Below are 24,397 nucleotides of genomic sequence, written 5' to 3' on the forward strand. Positions count from 1 at the left end.
TCAATAGCTAGGAGAAAATGTGCATTTACAAAAGGGAGATGGGCTGGCTGCCTAAGAGATTTGTGCAATTTCTAGGCAGAGCAGCTAACTGCTTCCTAGGATTGCACAATTCATGGGGTCAGAAGCCCTGCTAGGAAGAATTGCAGAATTTTCGAAAGCCTAACTGGTAGAATTGCGCAATTGTATAGCCCAGCAGGCTGCCAGATAGAATTGCACAATTTCTAGAGGGAAGGTTGGTTGCCCTCCAGAATTGCAGAATTTCTTGAGGGAGTTGCTCAACCTATAGCTAGAACAAGTCTAGAGGAACAACCTATGAGGGGAATGCATCAATATTTGATAAACAGGCTGTCTTTCTGCATGAAAATCATTGAAGCTTGCATACTTGATGAAGCAAGACATGGTTTTGTGAAAGGTTGGTAGGGAGGCTCCAAAACGAAGCTAAGGAAAAATTTTGGAGGGTGGTTGTAGCCGCTACAACAGGTTTAATGGCTTAGTTGCCAAATACTCAAATATGTGCCTTGGGCCTAGCTGTTAGCATATGAGAGTGTTATGTTGGTATCTTCAAACAACAAGGTAAGTGTAAATGGTGAGTACATAATGCAACTATGTCAAGGTTATCTTACTGCAAAGCGGGGAGAAAAGTGAGCCTCTAAGTGATAGTTAATAATATGACCTAGGAAGAGACACACGTGAACTAGGAATTATCTATCCAACATCCAACAGATTAGTCCATAGTAGACGAGGTAGGTGTTAAAACCAAAGTGCAAGGGGAGACCTATCCACCATCCATAAGAGTAGTCCACAACAAATGTGACAGGTCGTTATAACCAGTAAGAAAGGAGGGCATGTCTAATATCTTGTAGAGTAGTTGACAATGATGAGACAACATCGATAACCAATATATTACATTCCCAGCAAGGTGAGTACTAAAAAAACCGAAATAGTTCAACTGTCTTAGTACATGTGAAACGAACATGAGTTACAAATTATGAAAGAATAATATTACAAACAGATAGAAGACATGCATCAAAACAGGTTGGCCTGAACATGCTTCTATATTAAGAAAAAGTTCTAAGACACATATCTACATCATACATCACTAGCCCCAATAGAGGGACATTGGGACCACTTGCTCCTCAAAGAACTGACTGAAAAATCTCTATGCTTCATGGGAGAAGCCAATGTGAAAAGACCTTTATCATACAAAGGGAGATGTATATATAGTTGAGGGTGATGCTTAGCCCCTGTGACTTTTGGACTACCCTCATGATTGTTCAACCTCCTAAGACTCTTCAACTAACATGACTGTTCATCTTCATGTGTGTGTCTGTTGGAATTTCCCTTTACATTACATTTGATTACAAGAGACATGACCCATAGTAGTGATGTGGCATTAACAACTCATGAAAAAACTTGAGATGACATTGTTGACGTGGACTGGATGGCTGTGGTGGTAATGTCAAGCTTCTATTATTGCTCAGTGATGGATGTGTTATTGGATGTTCTTTGTCTTCTCCTTCACATGGCTCGATGTTGCAGGGTTTTCAATGGTCTTGGTCTTGTAATATGGTTACATATATGTGTTCCTTTTGCTTTCTCTTTGATGATCTTCTTTCATTCGTCTAGCTACAAGTGAGTCTTCTAGCATGTGTGCTCCTTCTTCATCCCATTCGTCATCTTTCCATGATCTATCAGTGTACCTATTCCTGCAATTCCCTCATGATGGGATGACATCAAATCCAAAACCTCCTAATGTAAGATGATGCATTGTTTTCCATGGTTTAGGCTTAAGACAGATGACAGGATGGGAAGAGGACCTAGTAACTTTTCCTTGCATGGTTCTAGGTAACATGGAGGGAGATTGGTCACTGCAATGGTTTGGCTCGATCAATGCAATCGTTTTTCAATAGATAGGGTCTGAAATTGTTCCCCACCTTTTACACTGGATATTCTTGTTTTTTGACGACGAGATAATTGAGTTTTGGTCCTTGAAGGGTTGCACTCATGAAGGAGATGGGTCACTCATTGTTCAGATCGTCCTTTTGAGTGAGCACCACATCGAGTGAACTGTCGGAAGTAAAAGTATATAGCAAGAAAAATTTGTTGAACTTTGGGTTGTATAGTGTTGGTTCCTATGCTATTGTTTTCTTAATATGAGTGAACATGTCCTTTTCCCTCTTTCTCAAACTGTAAATTTCATCCTTCTTGATCATGTCTTGAATGGGTTTAACAATATGTTCATAATCAGAGATGACCTTTCTAAGGAAGTTGATCTTCCCCGAGAGGGACTACATGGATTTCTTGTTCACGGGGTGAGGAAACTGTGTGATGGTGCAAATTCTATCTGGATCTACCTTGATCCCAATTTTTGCAATGATGTGTCTAAGATGGTTACCCTTAGACACTGAGAATATTCTTTTCTTGGGATTCAAGGATATCCCATATTTTCGACATTATTTGAATTTTTTTTTAAGATGGCGCAAGTGGTTTGACCACTGTCTTGAGAATATTGTCACATCATTGAGGTAGACCACTACACTCTATCTGATGAGCTCACAAAAGGTGATGTTCATTCTGCCATGAAATGCTTCACCTACATTCACCAATGCAAATGAAATTCTACGGAAAGCAGATGTACCCCACTTGGTACATAGTGTTGTTTTATGTCTATGAGGGTCTGCTATGGAAACTTGTTTCTATCCTAAAAGGTCGTCAAGAAAAAAGCGTCTATGCTGTAGATACTATCTCCAGTATATTCTCCATGGATGACATTAGGTATTTATCCTTTTCCGAGGCGTGATTGAGATTTCAGAAATCTACGCACAGGAGGATCTCCCTAGACTTCTTCCTGACAAGGACTAAATTGGAAACTCATGTAAAATGTTGTACTTTGTAGATGATCCTAGCATCCAGCAACTTGGTTAGTTATTTCTAAATGAGGGGCTCACGTACTAGTGAAATTTCCTTAGCGTTTGTTGAAAAGGCTCGGCCCCTTCCTTGATTGGTATGCCATGCAGGATTATTCATGTGTCATGTGTCTTAAGATCATTATGCGTCCACACAAATACATCATGGTATTGTCTGAAAAGGCGGATGAAAGATTTCTACACTTGTGATGTACAACATGTACCGAGATTTACAAAATTAAGATCCTTATCCATTCCCAGGTTAATCTATTCATGCAATAATGTAAATTTGAGGGTTTTGGCATTCACAAGTCCATGAAAGTGGTTCAACAAGTCATACAACTTTTCAAGTGATAGCACACCCTTGGGGATGAGGTTTCCTTTGCTTGCATCATTTGCATCATGTAGAGACGGCTTGTGCTCGTCCTCATCTATTGTTTCATTTTTGAAGATGTCAATGTTAGCCATGAAATGCAATATCTGTTGATCATCATAAAAAACATGTAAATTAGTGATGTTGTCTGGGACAGGCTATTTATAAAAAGTATCAATAGAAAATATATCCCTTAACGGTGACATCCTATCAACTGCATTCATCAAGGCATCTGCAACTACATTATGCATTCTTGGTACTGGAATAATATTAAAATATTGGAATTGAGAGATAAGTTGCCATACTTTCTTGTTTATAACTATTAAGGCAACATGACACATAGTGTATAGAGTTACGTCCCTGATGCACCATGATCTCTGAATCACATGTCACTTTTAGAACAACAACCTTGAAGTTGATGGTTTTTTGTAAGCCCAAGAGGAGTGCTTCCTACTCGTTGGTGTTGCCCATAAACTCAAATTCCAAGTGGCTAGATATTAAGTGATTTCTTTGCAATGGGTCTGTTAAAACACGACTGGCTCCAGAGCTCGCCTACGTCTTGGATCCGTCAGAGTACATGGTCCACATAACATCTCTACATGGACCACTTGCCACACCAGTACTACTATCACTACTGCTACTAGTTTATAAGTTTTATTTTCTCCAGTTCGCAATGGAAGGAGGCCCAACTGTGTGGCTGGTGGGGTAGGGGATGGTTCTACAAGATAGCACTCCAACTGTGTTTCTGGAAAGAAATTTATCAACATAAGTTCTGCGAAAGCAAATGGTTCATTTTCTCCATTCAAGGGAGCCACCCTAAGCTCCATGTATCTCTCTGACAATACTCAGATCCGATTGTTTCTGCCCTTATATGGAAGAGATAAGTATGACCAGTTGGTGGCAAAGTATCCTTACAACTTGATTGACCAATCTTTGCTAAGAAATACCTAGTATGCTTCCTGGATGTCCATAACTATAATATTGATTCATTGATGAACTCATTCATCAAATGATAACCAGATGATCACATCCCTGAGTTCACCAATGGATGGTACACATGTCCTGGCTAGTTAGATGATCTGTGCACTTTTCTTACTCCATTGAGCATTGATCTTCTTAGCGATGGAGAGTGGCATGACATTAATTGATGCACCAAAGTCAACCAAGCAGTTGTGAACATTGAAGATGAAGATTTAAAATGATAATAAGAATGGCGGGAAGAGTGAGTTCGCCTCCTCCCTGTGGAGTGCATTGACCATAGATGTGAACGTGCTAGGAGAGTTACCTTATCCCTTGTTGAAAGAGGCAATGTTACCTATAGAGGTTTTCCCAAGTGCTTTCAGAAGAATGTCTCGCTGACTCATGATTTTTGTGAGTTCATATACAGATATGTTTTCATGAGCCTTCTTCATATCTTCTACAACATTATAATCCAAAGCGGGGATACTCACTGAGGTATCTAAGGGTGGAAGTGAGTTCATGGTTTCTGGTGGACTACTTTTGTCTTTGGTGCTTGTGGAAACACTTTTCACTGAATTCGTCTTCCCAGTCTTGCTCTAAGTTTTTTGTGTTGATTTAACAAGCATACCTACTTTCCTATTCATATCTGGTCTTGTTTTATCTCTTGGTATCTCAAACACATTAGGGACCCCTTGGCATCTTAAGTTATATTGGTTGTTTTTCTTCGGGGTAAGACCGACACTCAAAGGCTCCTTCTTGGTAGTGGTCTTATGGGCTATCTAAGTACATTTATACATGTTTACTACATTCCTAATACTTGGAGCTTCATTAGATGTAGCAACTTATTCTTATTCATTGTTGGGCTCAGCTTGCTAACTATCCGTGAGATTGTTGGATAGTTTTGTTGCCATGCTGCTCATCACATGCTTCTATTCCATGCATGTCCTTTCTGAATGTTTTTCACAATGAAGCGAATAGTATGAGTATGTCATGAGCTGATCAAAGTTCAGAAGTAGACTGGAGCTCTACAAGGATTTGGCCAGCTAGTGATTGTTTCTACCTGAAGCTACACTCTTCTTCTGCAGGTACCTAGGAGGTGTGATGTTCACAGTTTTCTCACTCATCTGTTGTTTAAGTTTAGCAACTTCGGTGGTCAATTACTTGAGGAGACGAGTAAGGTTCTCAATGTCACTTGCTCCTTTTCCTTAGACTTACTCATAGAGGCCTAAGACCTCTTGCCCATGTCTTTTGATTCCTTAGTGGATTCATCATCTAAAATAACTCCAATAGTGCATAGGTATTTCTCTACGACAATAGCCTCTTCAAAAAAATTTGTCAATGTTGGCCTCATAGCTTGCAGGCAAATTGTGAAATATTGGTCAACAGTGCAAATGCGTAGTAGGCAATGGTGACGGATTCATGAGGTTTAGTGTTTGCTGAGAACTTGTTCATAATGTGGTTAAAACTCTTATTGAAATCTTTGACCTTTTCTTTTTGCTCCATCTTGAGACTACCCAGCGCTTTCAGCAACATGGTGGGGTTCTTGTCTTCAAATTTTTTTTTCAGGAATGATCGTTTTGAACAACCCCCAATTTGGGATGAAGTTTGGTAGAAGAATGTGGTATCATACATTTTCTCCTCCATCCAAGGTACATGGAAACAATGTGCACAGAATTTCATCATAACGTACCTCGAGTGTTTGTAGATGTAGGTAGAAGGTGTTTAAGTGATCTTTTGCCTTCACTGACATGGCAGGGTCATATTTCATTAAAATATTCTCTTTGTGTCTCAACATCTTGTACATGATACTCAAGAGTGCCAATGGGCCCAGTGTCATCCATTCCATATTTTGTTCTTCTATGTTTCCCTCTTCATCTTCCTCCTCCTCCTCTTCTGAATCTGATGGTTCTTATTTTGAGTCTATTGGTCCTTCTTTCTCTCCTCCTCCTCCTTCATTTCCTTCCCCTCTGCCTCCTCCACTAGAAATCTAGTGTGAGAGTAAGAGGTTATCTTCTTCTTCCTTTCAAAAGGTTGGGGGTTCCTCCTCTTTCTCCACGACTTCCACTAGCTCTTCAAGAGTGGTGAAGATCACTTCTTCCACTAATGAAACTACCACTCCCGTGGAGATAGTCTTCTGCTTCCTCTAAGAATATGGAAGAGAATACACTCCTAGAATCACTCCAACATCTTTTCAAATTGACAGGTGACGGGATGAACATCTCATATACAATGATACAGGATTTCCCGTTCAGGTCTGGGAGGTGGGAAATGACCAACTTCAGAAATTTTTGTAGGAGAGAGGGAATGAATTTTATTTCCTTTACCAGATGATGGATGAGTGGGGTCAGTGGGATAGTTAGCCATAAAATACTGGCATCCCTCCTTCTAGTACCAAAAATGTTGACGTTGCTGGACCCGCAAACATTCACGGGATCTCGCCAATATAAAGTCCCAACTAGACATCACACCGTTTGGTGTAGAAATCCCATCTGGTATAAAGGCCAGGTTTCCAAATAATCAAACATCTTCCTTGGCTCTAGTTGTTAGCACATGAGAGTGTCATGCTGGTGTCTTCAAACAACAAGCTAAGTGTGCATGGTGAGTGAGTAACATAATTGTCTCAAGGTTCTCTTACTACAAAAGGGGGAGAAAAGTGAGCCTCTCACTGAGAAGTAATAGTACCACCCTGGAAGAGACACATGTGAACTAGGAACGGTTTGTCCAACATCTAGAAGAGTAGTCCACAACGGATGTAGTAGTTGTTAAAACCAAAGTATAAGGGGATTACCATCCACCATCTAGCAAAGTAGTCCACAACGAATGTGACAGTCATTATAATTAGTAAGCAAGGAAGGTCTATCTAGTATCGTTTGGATTAGTCCACAAGGATGAGAAAACAATGATAAACAATATAGTACATTCCAAACAAGGCAAGTACTAAAACAACTAAAATAATTCAACTGTCTAAGTACATGTGAAACAAACATGAATTACAATGGTTGAAAGGATAGTCTTACAAACATCTACAAGACATGGATGGAAACGTGCTGGCTTGAACAAGATTTTGTATTAAGAAAAACTTCCAAGACACATATGTATATCATACATCATTAGCCCTAGTAGTGGGACATTGGAGCCACTCTTTACTCCCCAAAGAACTATCTTAAAATTCTCTACGCTTCGTGGCAAGAGCCAAGGTGAAAATTCCTTTCTCATATAATGGGAGGGGTATATATAGCCAAGGGTGATGCTTGACCCTTGTGTCTCTTGGACTACCCTCATGACCATTCAACTTCCTATGAATTTTCAACTGACATGACTCTTCATCTTCATGTGTGTGTCCATTGGAATTTCACTTTACATTACATTTGGTTACAACTAACATGGCCCATAGTAGTGATGTGGCTTTGAAAACTCATGACACAACTTGAGCTAACACTAGTGACATGGACTGGCTGGTTGTGGTGGAAATGTCAAGCTCTTATTTTTGTTCAATGATGGATATCTTCTTGGATGTGCTTTGTCATTTTATCCTCATGGCTTGATGTTGCAGGGTCTTCAATAATATTGGTTGTCTAACATGGTTACATGCATGTGTTCCTTTCTCTTTCCCTTTAACGAGCTTCTTTTGTCCATCCAGTTGTAAGCAAGTCTTCTAGCTTGTACACTTCTTCTTCATCCCATTCATCATATCGCCACGATCTATTAGTGTACTTGTTCCTGCAATTCACTCATTACGAGATGACATCAAATCCAAAACCTCCTAGTCTAAGATGATACATTGTTTTCCATGGTCTAGGCCAATGAAAGATGACAGGCTGGGAAATGGGCCTACTAACTGCGCACTACACAATTTTAGGTGACAGGGATGGAGACTGGTCACTAAACTACACAGAGCACAACTGAGTCTTGGACGGGCACTCTGGGGTATAGTATTTGCTATCGAGAAAAATTGTGCAGTTGCCACTTTTAGAGATGGTTCCGAAGTTGAGGTTGCCAATGACAGTTGGAAGGTGGGGCCTTGGAAGGCACCTCTAGGTAGTGTTCTTAGGGAAGACAAGACAGGGTAGCAGTAGGACCAGAGGGGACAATTCTACGTAGCTTCTGAGAGTAGTGAGTTCCGATTGAGGGAATACACTGGGAGAAAAACTGTTCACAGTTCAAGTGGGAAAAGTGAGCTAAGGTCTCTATGCATTATAGGGAACCTACAGTCAAGGAGGAGGCTTGATGACTGATCTTGCAAAGTGCACAGTTCAAGTCAGGCTCTGAGGAAGTTTTTGCACAATTCTGGGAAGGAGGGAAAGTTGCTCACTTCTCATATTGTGTAGTGCAACTGTCTTAGAGGACAACCTCAAGCACTGCATAGTTCCTTGCAGCGGAGTAGCATCAATGAGGTCTCAGACTATGCAGTGCAACCTAGTCAGGCTCCAGTGAGAGGGGGGTTCTTTGGTCGGAAGGAGTTTTAGGAAAATGACTAAGCGTGGGAAGCAAGTGTACCTCTGAAGACTCAACATTAACATCACACACTTAGCATACTTTGACAACATGACAACACTGACCACTGGGACAGCAAGCCAAAGAATTTAACTTTGTGACACTTGTAGGTTTTAACCCCATTCAGAAATTACCTATATACGAATTCTAAAAATCGAAAATAAACAGAGGCTAGAGCATAACACATAAAAAAAATAGACACAGATATTTTCCCCTCGATCCCAAAATCGGGACTACTAGATTGTTTTTTCACTATATTCCTTTCAATGTTACAATACATATATATACATGCCAAAGAATCCAATACCATGGACTGAAAACAATCGCTCCCAAAACCATGTGTGAAAAACCATGCACAAAACCATAGGTAAGTTCGCCCACCTAATATAAGGTCCGAAAAAAAATTCCCAGGGCACTACTTTGGACCTCGAAGAGGGGGGCTACTGCCCCCCTCAAACTCCCTGTCACCCCTCCACTACACATCGGAGCAATGAAGCGGGGGCTTTGCCCCCCCCGCTAGTCGTGGAAAGAATATAACATAACCCAACAATCTCCCACTTGTTGTTTTATTTTCAGAGAGGGCGACATGAAAGCTTAGTTATTTATCCAACCTTGCAACACCCATTGTTTCTATACACCAAGAGAAATTCTCAGAGCTCACAGATTTTGTTAATGCATCTCTAGTATTCTTCAAAGTGTCCACATTTACCAACAACACCGTTTTTCTTCTATCATATCCCTCACAAAGTGATATTGAGCATCAATGTGCTTTGTATTTGAATGGTAAGCGGGGTTATTTTCCAAGAAAATTGCACTCTGGTTGTCACAGTATATCCTTATAGCTCCCTATAATAACCCCATACATGAACACAATCTCTTTAACCAAAGTTCTTCCTTGCTTGCATGAGTGGCTGCCTTGTATTCTGCCTCTATAGTTGATAGTGACACTACAGATTGTTTCTTACTCATCCAACTAACTGCACCTCCAAATAGGTTAAACACATACCCACTTTTATATCTTCTCTGATCCAGATCTCCATCCCATTATGAATCAACAAAGCCATGGATATCCAAAACTATGTCAAATCTTGGTCTTCATTGGTAGCACAAACCATAATCACTAGTACCATGAAAATACCTGAAAACCCGCTTCACTATTGTCCAATGCTCCTTGCCTGGGTTTTCCATAAATCTGATCAATACTCCCACTGCATGTGTAATTTCTGGTCTAGTATGGACCATCGCATACATCAGGCTATAGACTGCACTTGCATATGGAACACGAGACATGTCCTCTTCCTCTTTTCATGTCTTCAGACATTATTTAAACCTTTGCATTATTTTCTCGACATACTTCCTCTGGTTTTTACCAGAGCTTCCTATTTTCCCAATCTTTTTTAATTTCCATGCCCAAAATATAGTTTCCAGCACCAAGATATTTCATGTTGATTTTGGAGGACAATTGGGTCTTCAAATCCTGGATAATTTCTTTATCATTTCCAACCAACAACATATCATCCACATAGAAGACCAAATAAATAACACGGCCACCAATTAATTTAAAATACACACAATGATATTCTTTGCTTCTGGTAAAGACAAGTCCCCATATAAATGTATCAAATTTCTGATACCACATCCTTGGTCATTGTTTTAACCCATACAGAGGATTTTTAACTTGCATACTAGTTATTTCTTACCCTTCACAACAAAGCCTTCAGGTTGCTTCATGTAGATCTCTTCTTCCAGATCCCCATGAAGAAATGTTGTTTTCACATCCATCTATTCTACCTCAAAATCAAAATAAGTAGCAACAGATAAAAGTAATCTAATAGAAGCTATATTGGCAACAGCAGAAAAGATATCACCAAAATCAATTCCCGACACCTAGGAATAACCTTTTGCTACCAACCAAACTTTCTATTTCTCCACCTTTCCTTCTACATTTGTCTTCTTCTTGAACACCCATTTGTTGCCAATGGGTTTCCTTCCAGTCGATAACTCCACTAGATCCCAAGCCTCATTTTTGTGAAGAGATGCCATTTCATCAACCATGGCCTCTTTCTAGAGTTTTCCATCCTCTGAATCTACTGCTTCCTTCATAGTTCTGGGATCATAATTTGTAATAGATAAAGCAAAATTTGAAGAGAAATCAGATGGAATATAACTTTCTTTCTCCCTTCTTTCATGAATTGATCTTCTCACAACCAGAGTTCATGGCCCTTCATCTTCTGATTCCTCTTCTGCTGTAGAGTCTGATTCTTCCTCCTTAAGCTCAAAATGTATCTTCTCAAGTTCACTAGGTTGGACTTTGTGTTTAACACCATATTTCACCTCTCTGAGTAGCACATCTCGGTTGTACACAACCTTCCTTGTTACTGGGTTACAAATCTTATAACCCGTTAAACCATCCTTATACCCAATATAGATGCACTTTTCAGATTTACTATCCAACTTTTTTCTTTTCTCCTTTGGAACATGTACATATGCATCACATCCAAATACCCTCAGATGTGAAAGAGAAGGTTTCTTGCTAGTCCATACCACTAGTGGAGTCTTATCCTCCAACATTGATCAAGGTGGTATGTTCACGAGGTAACATGTAGTCTCCACCTCCTCTGTCCAGAATTCTTGTCCCAACCTTGCACCACTGAGCATCCTTCTTGTCCTTTCCATCAATGTCTTGTTCATTCTTTCTACAACTCCATTTTCCTGAGGTGTGTTTGCAATAGTCTTCTATCATAATATACCACCCTTCTTACATAGATATTCAAATTCCTTCTTGAAAAACTCTCCATTTTTATCTATCCTCAACACCTTTATCTTCTTCTCTGTCTAGTTTCCCACCAGAGCCTTAAATTCTTTAAACCTGTCAAAGACTTCAAATTTCTTATTGAGGAGATATATCCATATATTCCTTGAGAAGTCATCTATAAATGATACATAGTACAGAGACTTACCTAGTGATAGAACCTTCATAGGTCCAAACACATCACCATGCATAAGCTCTAATATATGTTTCGTCCTCTTACCACCAGAGGGAAAACTCACCTGATTTTGCTTCCCATATACACAATTTTCATAGAAATCAAAATCCAGAGAGCTATTACTCATACCTTCTACCACACATTTACCATGAAGTATCCAAAGGCCCTTCTCTCCAATATGTCCAAGCCTTTGATGCCATAGCATGGTCTATTCTCAAGAGTCCACTAGATTTTTTGCTCCACTTTCAGGAACCACAAAACTGTTGTACCCATTAATAAAAATGCTACCTTGAAACTTGTACATAGTTCCAATCCAAACTCCCTACATCAATACAAGTGCTCCTTGAAACATCTTACATGTATTTTTCTCAAACACTATTTTTACACCTGCATCATCTAGCTTGCTTACAGAAATCAGATTTCTAGCCAATGGAGGAATATGTAGAACACCTAGAAGTGTTCTAATCCTTCCACCTTATAACTTCAACTTTAATTTTCCATGACCAATGATTCTAGCCTTCCTATCATCCCCTAAGAAGACATCACCACCATCGTATTTCTCATACTCGCAAAACCACTCCCTATGGGGAATGAAGTGAAAGGATGCACCGGAGTCAATCAACTATGCCTCATGATCTACATGTGTACTTGAAGAAGAATCCAAGTACACATCCCCACCTTCATTTGATGTGTTTTTAACCTCTGTAGAAGGAGCATCATTATATCAATTTCCTTTGTCAGGAGCTTTAGATTTATAGTCCCTTTTGTAGTGTCCTTCCTTTCCGCATTTCAAACGCACCTTTACAAATTTTCCTGGAGATTTAGATCTCCCTCTAGATTTATATCTCCCACTCAAGGACTTATTTCTGTTTCTGTTGTGGGACCATCCTCGTATAAACAAGACATCACCATTCTGGCTCTCCATATTTTTTTGTCTCATCTCCTCCGCCAGCAACGATGAGACTATTCCATCAAATTGCAAGGCAGTTGCATTGATACCAATTGCAATAACCAGACTATCCCATGAATATGGCAGAGAACACAACAAACTAATGCACTTGTCTTAATCTAAAAATTTAATATCAACAGATAATAATTGGATTACCACAATATTAAATGCGTTCATATGCTCTGTCACCAAGTCTCCATCTTTCATCCTTAGGTTATACATATTTTTCCATAGGAACAATTTATTCATCAGAGACTTAGATTGGTACAAAGTCCCTAACTTGTCCCACAAAGCCTTCTCCATAGCTTTCCCTGATACATTCAGTAATACTGAATCTGATACACATAATTGTACTGTGCTCTTTGCCTTCCAATCCAAATTCTTCCATTCTTCATCGGACACTCCCGTTGGTTTAGTAACTAGTTCTACTGTGATCTACTAATCTTTATCCACTGACAGATCCTCCATCTTGAGTTTCCAAAACTCAAAAATTTGACCATTAGATTTATCGATCTCTATCTTTCCACTGCTCACCATCTTCTTTCACCACCAGAATTGATCCCATAGATCTCCCACTGAATAGGGTCTACCATAGGCCTGAACAAAACCCCTTAGCAACAAAGGTATCCCCTTGAAGCAAAAACAACTCAGATACCAAATGTAGGTTTTAAACCCATTAACAAATTACCTACATATGAATTCTAAAAAATAGAAAATAAACAAAGGTGAGAGCATAACACATAAAACAAATAGACACATATATTTTCCTTTGGATCCCGAAATCGGGACTACCAGATCGATTTTTCATTATATTCATTTCAATGTTACAATACATATATATACATGTTGAAGCATCCAATACCATGGACTGAAAACCATCGCACCCAAAAGCATGTGTGAAAAACCATGCACAAAACCATAGGTAGGTCAATCCACCTAATATAGGGTACAAAAAAAAATTTCCCGAGGGGCTGTCGCCCCCTGTAAAACCCCCTCGCTAATGGGGCTAGTCTTGGAAAGATTATAACACAACCCAACAATACTATCTAGAGCTAAAAGTGATAAGTGCGACACTTGGGATAAACCTATGGATGACCGTGACAACACTTGTGCGACAGTGCTTAAAACATTTTGTATGAGTGCAACTAATGTATACATAGCTAGGACAACTCAAACAAACAAATAAAAACCTTAGAAATCACCAGAGCATGACCGCAAGCATGATAAAGCAATCAACATGCCAAAAGATGACAGTTGGTCAAACAAGAAAAACGAGTGAAATGACTCAAATGGAGCTCACAGAATGAGCTCAAGTGTTTGTAACCATAAAGGAAAAGCCAAGGAAGTCTCTGAAAATTAAGTGCAAGCCAAAATTTTCGAGGGTTTTGTAGCTGCTACAAAATAACCATTGAATGAATGTATGTGATTCATGTTTAGGTATGGTAAAGACACGAACCCTCGGGTATAAAAATATTGTCAGAATATTTTAATCCATTCATGAGTTAGTTTGTTCACGGTAAATTTTTAATCCATGAGAATGATCTCTACCCAAATTGTGGTATAGGAAGAAGAGCATATAACTCTTTATGCACTCATTATTATGCATGTGAACATGTGACTACTTGTAATAGTCAAACTGTTTAAGAGATAGTAATCAGATTTAATGGGTGGGTACACTCATGCTATGCCTATAGTACTAGGTGTAAGGTCATATAGTTGTTGGATCTTGAAGCCTTAAAGTGTTGCATAGTATTCTATGGATTCCCTATTGTGTTGAGGTCTAAGATGCAGCGTCATTACCAAAATTGAGAGGGTATAACCCATTGTTGTATTGGGTAAAGAAGGAGGGCATACTTATAATAAAACAAGTGTTGGGGAGATGACTGAGTGTTAATTTAAGAATTACGTTAATTCATCCAAATTTCCAAGACAAGACACATGAGTAGGCTTTGTGGGTTGTTTTGAAACAATGCCTGAGTGAATTGAGTGATGAGGTAGAAGTAAGTATGTGCATCAAGCTAAATTATTTGGGAAGATGTTCCCAATGCCCATGAGGGACTGTTAAGAATTAAAATAAGTGGCACAAAAAATAAGATAAGGAAGTAATAACGAAACAATAAAAAAATAATAGCAGGAGGGGGAGGGAGGTACCCTGCACTAACCCTAATAATAAAAATAAAAATGTGTAAGTGGAATATGTTAGTGATGCATGATTTAAGAGTAAGAATTCATTGCATTCATTATATGATAGCTGATTGATTGAATTGTTGTGATGTAATTATGAGAATCATTGTTATTGTTGTTTGTTATCTTCTAATGAAGGTACGAAGTCACTTGTCTGCATTAGGCAAGGACCTTGAAGTGGTCCTTTGGAAGAAGGCAAGATGGTTTGGAAAGGAAGTATTCATTCTAGGTAGTTATGGCTTAGATACCTAGTTCATTCTTCAAAATGCTTGTCTGCCAACTGATCAGGCCATCCGTTTTTAGGGTAGGTCATTTCTCACTTACATAGAGACCTGCAAACAAGATGGTTTTGTAACAGATTTATTCCTTTTTACTACATAAATAAAGGAATATATGCTCCAATTTCTCTTGCATGCAAATGTGGTCATACAACCAAATTCTCTCCATGCAGGTCAATCTCTATGCATATCCCAACAAGTTAGGTCTTGAGAAATTTTCACTCTCTTATCTTGGGCCAAATCTTACTGAAATCGATTCCACGCAGCTCAATTCCGATGCATTACTAACTAGTTAGGTCTCGAGTCTTTTTGGTAAGAAGAAAAAAGGAACTATGTTCTAATGAGAATGACCTGATTTAGTGGATACGGCTTCAACGAAGCTCCCAAGAATCGACAATAACAAACCATACCCTACCGATTCTCTCTTCATCCCAATTAGGATTCAAAATATAATATTCCAAATGCAAAAAAGGAGTTTAGTTTATATCGTCTGTAAGCTTGATAACTCTTACAAATCTCTCACAAGATTTAACTCTAAGCCTTTTTCCAAGTAGAAAATGGGTTCTCAATCTGTATAACTTCAAATTTTTGTCTAAAAAATTCACCCACACATATGGCTAGCCCTATAGCCTTGACACTTTTTTTAGGCAATGTTATGAAGTTTATAAATACTGTTCTCAGATACATGCATTTCCCTCCTGAATTTGGTCCCTCAATATATTGATTTTATCATCCTTTTCTTATGTAGCTTGTGCCAATTTCTCCTACAAAAACCATTTAAAAAATTGATTCCATACAAAAGGGCTATAACCCTAAGTTACTACACCTTGTAAATTGAAATATATAATTGAGATCAATTAGTCAAAGGAAAAGGGTATCTAAATTTTTATATAAATAGCCTCAATCTGGTATATGGTTTATGGAATTAAATCCTACGAAAAGAGTTTTCAAAAATAAGAACAAGAAAGAGATGAGGCTATTTTCATAGACTTGATTAGGAAGCTAAGAAAATTAAAGGAAGATGGTTTGTAACTTTGAATCATGAGATTTTCATGGCCAGATTAAAATTTAAACTCAATATTCAATATTCAAATTTACAAGACATAATTGTAAAAGTGACTAATGTCAATATTATGTCCTAAAGTCAACATTATGGCTCAATCATCAAGTGGTACTGACTCATGGACTTCCTTTTTTAGTTTTAGTGACTCATGGGCTCCTTTTTCTATTGAGAGTTGAACAATTTTAGACATTCCATTTCTATTGCAGAATCACATCTTAATTATCAAGTTGTCCATTGCATGGGCATCCCAATGAACTCGTAGACATAAAAACAAGATGGTTTTGTAATAAATTCATTCCTTTTTACTTTGTAAATGAAGGAATATAAGCTCAAATTACTCTGTCATCGAAATCAGGTCATATAACCAAATGATGTCCATGCAGGTCAATCTCACCAATTGCACAAGGGATGTTCAACTAATGAGATGCATTACTCACAAGGGATGTTCAAATTTGATTACAAGGTGATTTCTTGTCTGTGAACTATGAATTATTAGGCAAAATAGAAGCCTAATAGTGGCACTTAAGAAAGAATAATAGGACTTTATTGAGTGGCGTTAATTTTTATTTTTGTTTCAGGTTTTTTTTTTTTTCTACTAGTAATGAAGAATAATTTTTCATTAACAAAGAAATGAAATGCTACATGTGGTTACATATCTTTTTAGAAAAATTATGATATAGCACAAATCAGATTTATATTCTTGTGGATCATATATTGAAATATATTCTTTAATTTATTTTTTACAAACTATACAAGAAATAAATATCTCACCTATGTGCTCAAAATAATGATGGAAATGGTAACTTCACCATTGAATTATAAATCTATATTACTGTCAATCATTACTGAAAATGGTTGATCATGCTGCATACAAGAAATTCTTTATTAAATACCTACAGTCTCTACTCCCATCATGTAATTATTCATCTCCAATGATTCATATAGTCTGTTTTTCCAGCATATTTGTACCATGTACTGAAGAGGTCAAAGAAGAAAGAGGACACTAACTGAGAGGTGATTTATGTAAATTCCACTGCCTCAACCATGACCATAATCTGCAATCATATCTTGTCTCGTTTCCATCATGAAGGAACAAACCGACCAAAATTTTCAACCCTAGCTTCCTTTTGATTCCATGATAGTTCACAACATTTTCATATAAATTAGGAAGGCTTCATAATAAGGCTATGGCTCTATCCTCCTTTGAGATATTGACCCCAACCACTCCAAGTGGATTGGCCAAAGCCATTGTACTATTGATATGGCCAACTATTTCTTCTTTCTCACTCAGTTTCCAAATGATTCCACATATCCAACCAAGTACCTTTGGTTATTTTCTCTCTGCATCATAAAGTGCTTTTGAGTTTTCCATATTATGCTTAATCTTTTCCTTCTATTATCTAGTTACTTCTATTCATAATCACTTTCCCTTTAGCTTAATTCCTGGCACAATGTTCTAATGTTCCATTTAATTTAGGATCCCCCATCTTGATATTCCATAGGTTAAATCCTTCACCATCAAATTCTTATCTGATGTGGATGTAATCTCATCAACTAGTGTATATCTCCCACTAAAATAGTACTCCAGTATAGCATATCTCCTTACATTAAAAAATTTCAATGTTACCATTCAAATTGAACTTACTTTTAAAAGGCACCTTAGCTTCAGATCCTCCTAAAACAATATTTTGACTTTGATACCTCTTGTTACACAATTAACATGTACTAACACTGCCCATAATGGTGATCAAACTCTAACAGGACACACACACACATTTATGTAGATCATTTCAGGAAAAATCCTTGTTGACTCCTAAATTTGCACTTCAATTGTATTCAAGTCTAAGAACAAAGTGCAACCCTAAGGAAACTTAGGAATGTTGCTCATTATGATCACAACATTGGTTCCTCTTGTTACACATCATTTTTTCATACCCCTTGTTCACTTCCTTTTCCATAGCCCGAAGTGCCAAAACATTGACTACTATGAAACATATCCATGATAATCTATAGATCAAAATATCCCTACAATATTAGAGGAAAACTACCCTGAATCCATTCTAAGGAAGGTTAACTAAAAACCTAAATTTTAGCATAAACGCACTTTGCTCCACTACCTTCCCATGTTGATGGCATGTTTCATAGTTACACTAACGCTGTCAGTGCGGGTTTTGATATGAAAACCCATGTTGAACCTCTTCTGGCAGGTTTTCCCAAACTCAAGGAGAAGCTTCATGCACTAGAACCTTCAGGAGCAACAAGCTGGATATTGGGTTTTGTTGATATGGTTGAGCTCTCCCATTTGAACCTCTTGATATTATCATGATGGGATTTCCCCTTGATATGTGGACCTTCCTCCCTCTTTTTTGGATCCCTCACTCCCTCTCCCTTCCTATAAATTCACTCCCTTCCATATCCAAATGGTTCGTCATTGATTGTTGCACCCCTATGTGGATATTATGCTTACATGCTACCAATTATAGCTTGGAGGAGTGCTTGAAGAGTCTTTTCTTTGACTTGGACATCCTGACCAAAAGGAGGTCTCCAAAATCAATGCATAGGTTGTATGATTCCATTTTCATCTTATTAACATATACATATGATGTTCACTTCCCATAATTGTGTAAATGTTTATGCTTTTAGCTTAATACTCCTTGATCTATTAAGTAGTTTATGTTTGATGTATGCCATATATGCTCTTGTATCTTTCATAGCTCTTTGATATTCCTTGCAGGTACTCAGACGTCAAGAACAAGTAAGGAGCGAGGCCTGGAGTGAGAGAATCAAAGTCATCTTCAAAACGATTGAGAGATTAACATCAGAGAAAGGTAGGCCACTGAGTAGCTATAGCCCTTTGATCCTCTTTTCTCAACTAATATTTTGATCAGTTTGACCAACCATCATGTTCTCAGCTAGTTTGGGTCTGTATAGGTTTGCACAATCACTGGTTGCTTCCTTAGACCGCTAAGTCTAGAAGTGTTTGTGGAAATATTTTTATTTTTCACCTTACCCCTTGCCCAACTCTCTTTTTGCTCTGATAGTCATGCTGCTAGCGCACTTTATCTTTAAACAGTCATGTTGATCCCCTGTCCAACATCAGTTTGCCCATAACAACTGTGATGATCTCTGATATTGGAAAAAAAAGCTAGGGTCTCTCTGTCAAACTCCAGTGTGTCTGAGCCTCTAAGGTCTTGTTTTGTCCTGCATGACTAGAATTATTGATGTTTTGATTCGTTTCCTGATTTCATTAGAAAATTCTTACCTTTTTAAAATTTCAAGTGTTTGAGTGAAATTGGATTGATTTTAGGGTTTATAGGTCATTTGATTGTCACTTGCCACTTGCCACAAACTGAAAAGAGCATATTCGTTTATTTATTCAAAAGAGAAAGTGAAATACATTTTCATTAAGTGATTTTGGATTTAATTAGGTCTTACTTTGATTGATGTATTATTTGCATTAGGGGCATTTTGGATCAAAAATTTCATTTTTTTTCTTTAGTTGAAGCATAATTGCATTAGAGCATATGAAAATCAAAGTAACCATCATTTAGTTAAAGTGAATCTTAGTAAGGTAAAAGCCATTTTTTCTTTCAATAGATTGCATGTTCAATAGTGAAAGTGAAGTTTAGTTTTCCTCTTGCATGTTGCATTTAGAAAAGTTAGTGGAAGTTGTTGGGATGAGGAAAAGATATGATTTCTCCTCGTGAATGGCCTAATTAAGAATTTGTATTCACATTTTTACCTTCGTTTTATGGATAAAAATAGAGGAAATGATAGCTGAAGTTGGGTAAAATTGAATAGTAACAAATTAGATAAATCTGTGCATAGAAAACTGACTTTCACTATCTTTATATGCAGGGGTGCAGATTGGATGATAGTTGTTCAATCCATATGATAACATCAACCAATGAGGGAAAAGAGACAGTGTCCTGAGCATGGAAGAAAGCAGAAGACTAGGAGGATGAATTTTATTTTATGATGAAACCATATCGAGTATTGTGAAATTCTCAGGATCCCCTGATCCTGAGGATTCACTTTTATCTATTTACTTTTCTAAATGTTATATAAAGTTGAAAGGCGAGATGAACAACTAGTTTAGGAATTTTCATATTGTAACCATTCCATTTGGAGATATAATACATTCATCTCGGTGATGTTGTAACTCTATTATTGGTTTTAATGAAGATGATTGTTTCTAATTCATAATTGTATTATGAGTATTTAACAGCGGGGACTTCTGGAGAGTCTGGGCCCAGTCAATAGAAGATATACTCCTCCAACTATGTTATAATCATTTCCTTTTATTATTCATTGTTCATTATTATTAGTTTTCAAAGTTAGTATCATTCTGATTACTTTGAGGATTGATGATTCTGATTTTCATTGTTCTTCAGTCAGGATTCTAGATCTAGCTGTGTAATTATATATGCATGATGCTCTTTATTGAAATGGTTATTTCATATGTGTGATGCTCTTTAATGAATTGGTTGTGTTCATTGTAGATTTCTGTTAATTCTAAGGTAATGATATCATATATTTCAAAGCTAGAGTGATTGCATTCCATGAGGTGTTTATGTAGTTATTTGTTGTTGAATTATCATAGCCTTCCTTCATGTTAAATACTAGTTAGATTGTCATGTGTGATTCTTTCTATTTGCATTCTGATTCAGTTGCTTGCAAAATAGATTAAGTAGCTCTTAAAGTGTGTTGTGAATTCCTTTCAGAAGTGTTTGGATTTAATTTAGAGAAATAGACATTAGCAATTGCAATGATTCCAACATAGATTGACCTCTGAATTCACTGCATATATAGTGCTGATACCGTTCAAATAAAAAGACTTGCCCTGGGTTGATAATGAATGTAGGTATTGAGATTGCTTGTAATAAGACATCTTAATGCACCAAAAGAAGCATATTGTTTGATGCATTAATTGATTGAACTCTCTTCCCTCGCTAATATAGAATTCATTGAAATGAAAAGTTTCCTTTTCTCATATAGTTTCATTCTAGGATTCAGGTGACATTTTTTGAGCCCAAAATTGAAACATAATTCAAGAACAACATTAAAATTTGTTGAACTAACCTAAGGAACATTTCAAACTTAACGAAAACATTTAGAGGTTTGGATTAGAGACATGTTTTGGCGTCTATAAACCAAGAAACTATCGATAACTGCCTGCATTGCATCCTGGGGATGAAATCTCGTTCCAGTACGGAAGTGTATTAGAGGTTCTCGAGTACTCTTGGGTATATCAAAGGCACTCTAGTATGGCAAGTATATGGGAACTCTCTCACTGAAAGGTTATGCATTAGACAATGCTAACATGGACTTTTTCTCCCTGTAACATTGAGTATATATTTAGAGACCCCACTAGGTTGCTATCATTTAGCCATAGGTAACCCAGTTAGCCAGTTTGTAGATGTGATACATTGAACACACCATTCGGGGAGATCGCCATACATTAAGTCCTCGATTTCAGCTGAGTTGTATATACCAGTTCACAGATACTTGCTAAACCCGCTTGCCTAGTACACCCTTTATGATTTATTTCCTATTTTTAAGCTCTAAAATTTAACTGTCCATGATAACATGACTTACCTATTCATTTGTCCTTGGCCTCATATTGATTTATTAATAGTAAATTTAAATTATAGGCTCAAATCAACCACCCTTTTTATTTTTTTGAGAAAAGATCATCGTGGCTAAACCACTAGGTTCACCTTACATTTCCCCTTCATCTTTTGACACTGAAGGGTCATCACAAGGATTTCATCATGATATTTCACGGTCACTTGAAGAGCAAGGTCTTGAACTTGGAAATATCACGAGCATCGAACCCCCTTCTTCTCGTCCTCCACCTCGAGACTCATCATCTCAAGAATCTGATCCAGAAACTCCTGAGGGTCTATAGAGGTTTGATTTATTCCCTCCGAATCTGATTTTTGATCCATTGGTCATATCTCCTCAATGGTTGTATAGTCCATACAATAATCCTAATGTGCCTTTGGAGTTATCTCCATGATCATCTCAGATTCCCCGTCACCAACTGATTCCACCCATGGCATCAGAAGGTGAGTTTCCAACCTCTCCTTGAGGTCCTCCAGAAGTCTTAGCCACTCATACTCTTGGTGTTGACAATGATTCTGAATATGACTTTATGCTTGATGGATTTCCATATGTGGGAAGTGTAGCACCTCCACCACTACGTAAAATTAGTGAACCTTTGTTTCAAGCTACTTATACCTCTTTGGCTCAATTGGTTTCAGCTACTCCAAGTGTGTCTTCACTTTATTACAACCCCATTTAGTCGTCAGGCACGATGCCTACTTCTGGTCCATTTGTTTCAAACATGGCCTCCCAAATTCCTATACCGGCTGTAGTTTCTTTCGTTCTTATACAACTGATAGTTATGGTCGGGAAAATTAATGTCCCTATTGTTGGAAATAATACTGAGAGGGGGGGTGAATCAGTATTATCAGATCAGATAAAACTTTTTCATTTCATACTCAGATTCATATACGCTACTTCAGTTAAGTGAACCCGCGTGTACACGCTACTGTGTCTACAGAAACTAGCGTATATCCAGAGATCTTATGATTCAGTTAGCTTATCTTCAGTAAATGCATCAGAACATTATTAACCATATTAACAGTAAACAGGTGCAGTATAACAGAACAGATCATCACACAAAAGCCACACACATGAACACAAAGATATAAGGTGGAAACCCAATGTGGGTGAAAACCACCTGCTGCAAGTCATCTCAATCTTCTTCTTAATAAGAAAATACTTTTACAATATTTGTACTGGTGCAGTCTTATACCAGTACGGGAGCTACAACCCCCTTTGCTTTTGTACTAGCCGATCCATTTACTAGTACACAGGCTGCTACCTGCTACAATGCTCCAAAGATCTCCCTTAGCTTTTGTACTAGCTTAGATACTAGTACGTAGGTGCTTGCCTACAATCTTCTCTCCTCCAGGTACCACGTTTCATCAATTTTCAGACTGGATACACTGAAGCACAACACATAATCTGAAAGGCCACATTTCATCCAATTTTCATACTGGACCCATAACTATCATTGAAGCTCAAAACAATCATCAAACTCTGAATCACTGAAACCCTGTTACCAGATCACAGAGCAGACACAAAACTCTGTAATAACCATCAGACCCATCTGCAACTTCAAGTATCAAGCTTTACAATGTATACGCTACTTTGATGAATCAAACCCGCGTGTATACGCGCTTTTTCCAAAGACAACCCGCGTACAGATCTAAAAATAATTTCTCATAACTTGCAGCTGTACCAGACATCAATCATACTCATAATACTTATAGAACAATACATGCGTCAGTATGTAGATCTAGAATAAGCATCATAAAGATAGTTCATTTTAAACCATTTGATCCCGATCTCTCCTTAGATCTTGTTCTCCATCAACCGATGAGATCTCTCCTTAGCTCAGATCAAGCAATGCATCATCAACCCATAACCTACATGCTGGATCTAATGCTTCATCAGATATTCAAGACATTTCAGATACTCTTGCCTAATGATTTCCTTCTCCTTATATAGCCTTAGGCCTTGTTCAATACCAAGAGCCAAAACCATAGAAATCCAATACCATCAACTTCAAAACTAGGGATCAACACGTCCGCCGAGACGCCAAGGTCCAAAACCATAGGCATAACTTCCAAGGAATAACCGCCATGGACCAAAGGTACTTTTCCACATACACGCGCTTTTGCTGAAGCCAACCTGCGTGTACACGCGACTTGGGCTTAACGAACCTGCGTGTATGAACTTTCTCTTCTTCTTATAGTCTGATCATCAATTCCTTGCTGCTGTCCTTCTGTACTATGATTTGTCATCAGTGAGGTTTGCCATCAAGGACAACACTTATCTCATAATGCCAACAATCTCCCCCTTTGGACTTGATGGCAAAGCTAACTTGTCACACTTAGAATTATCATCTGATTCCTTTGAGCTATCCTCCATCAGTCACATCTGATATCTCTTCTGAAGATTCATCCAGTTATACATAAGTGAGATATTCTTCTATGAGAGGGTTGCCATCAAGTACAACACATGCATCATAATGCCAACAATCTCCCCCTTTGGACTTGATGGCAACAACACCAAATCACTCTCCCCCTTTGACATCAAGGGCAAAGGGTGGACCAAGATGTTCTCTTCT

This window comes from Pinus tabuliformis, chromosome X (assembly GCF_031772625.1).
Source record: "Pinus tabuliformis cultivar Carrire ecotype Pingquan chromosome X, CPIR1, whole genome shotgun sequence".
NCBI lineage: Eukaryota > Viridiplantae > Streptophyta > Pinopsida > Pinales > Pinaceae > Pinus > Pinus tabuliformis.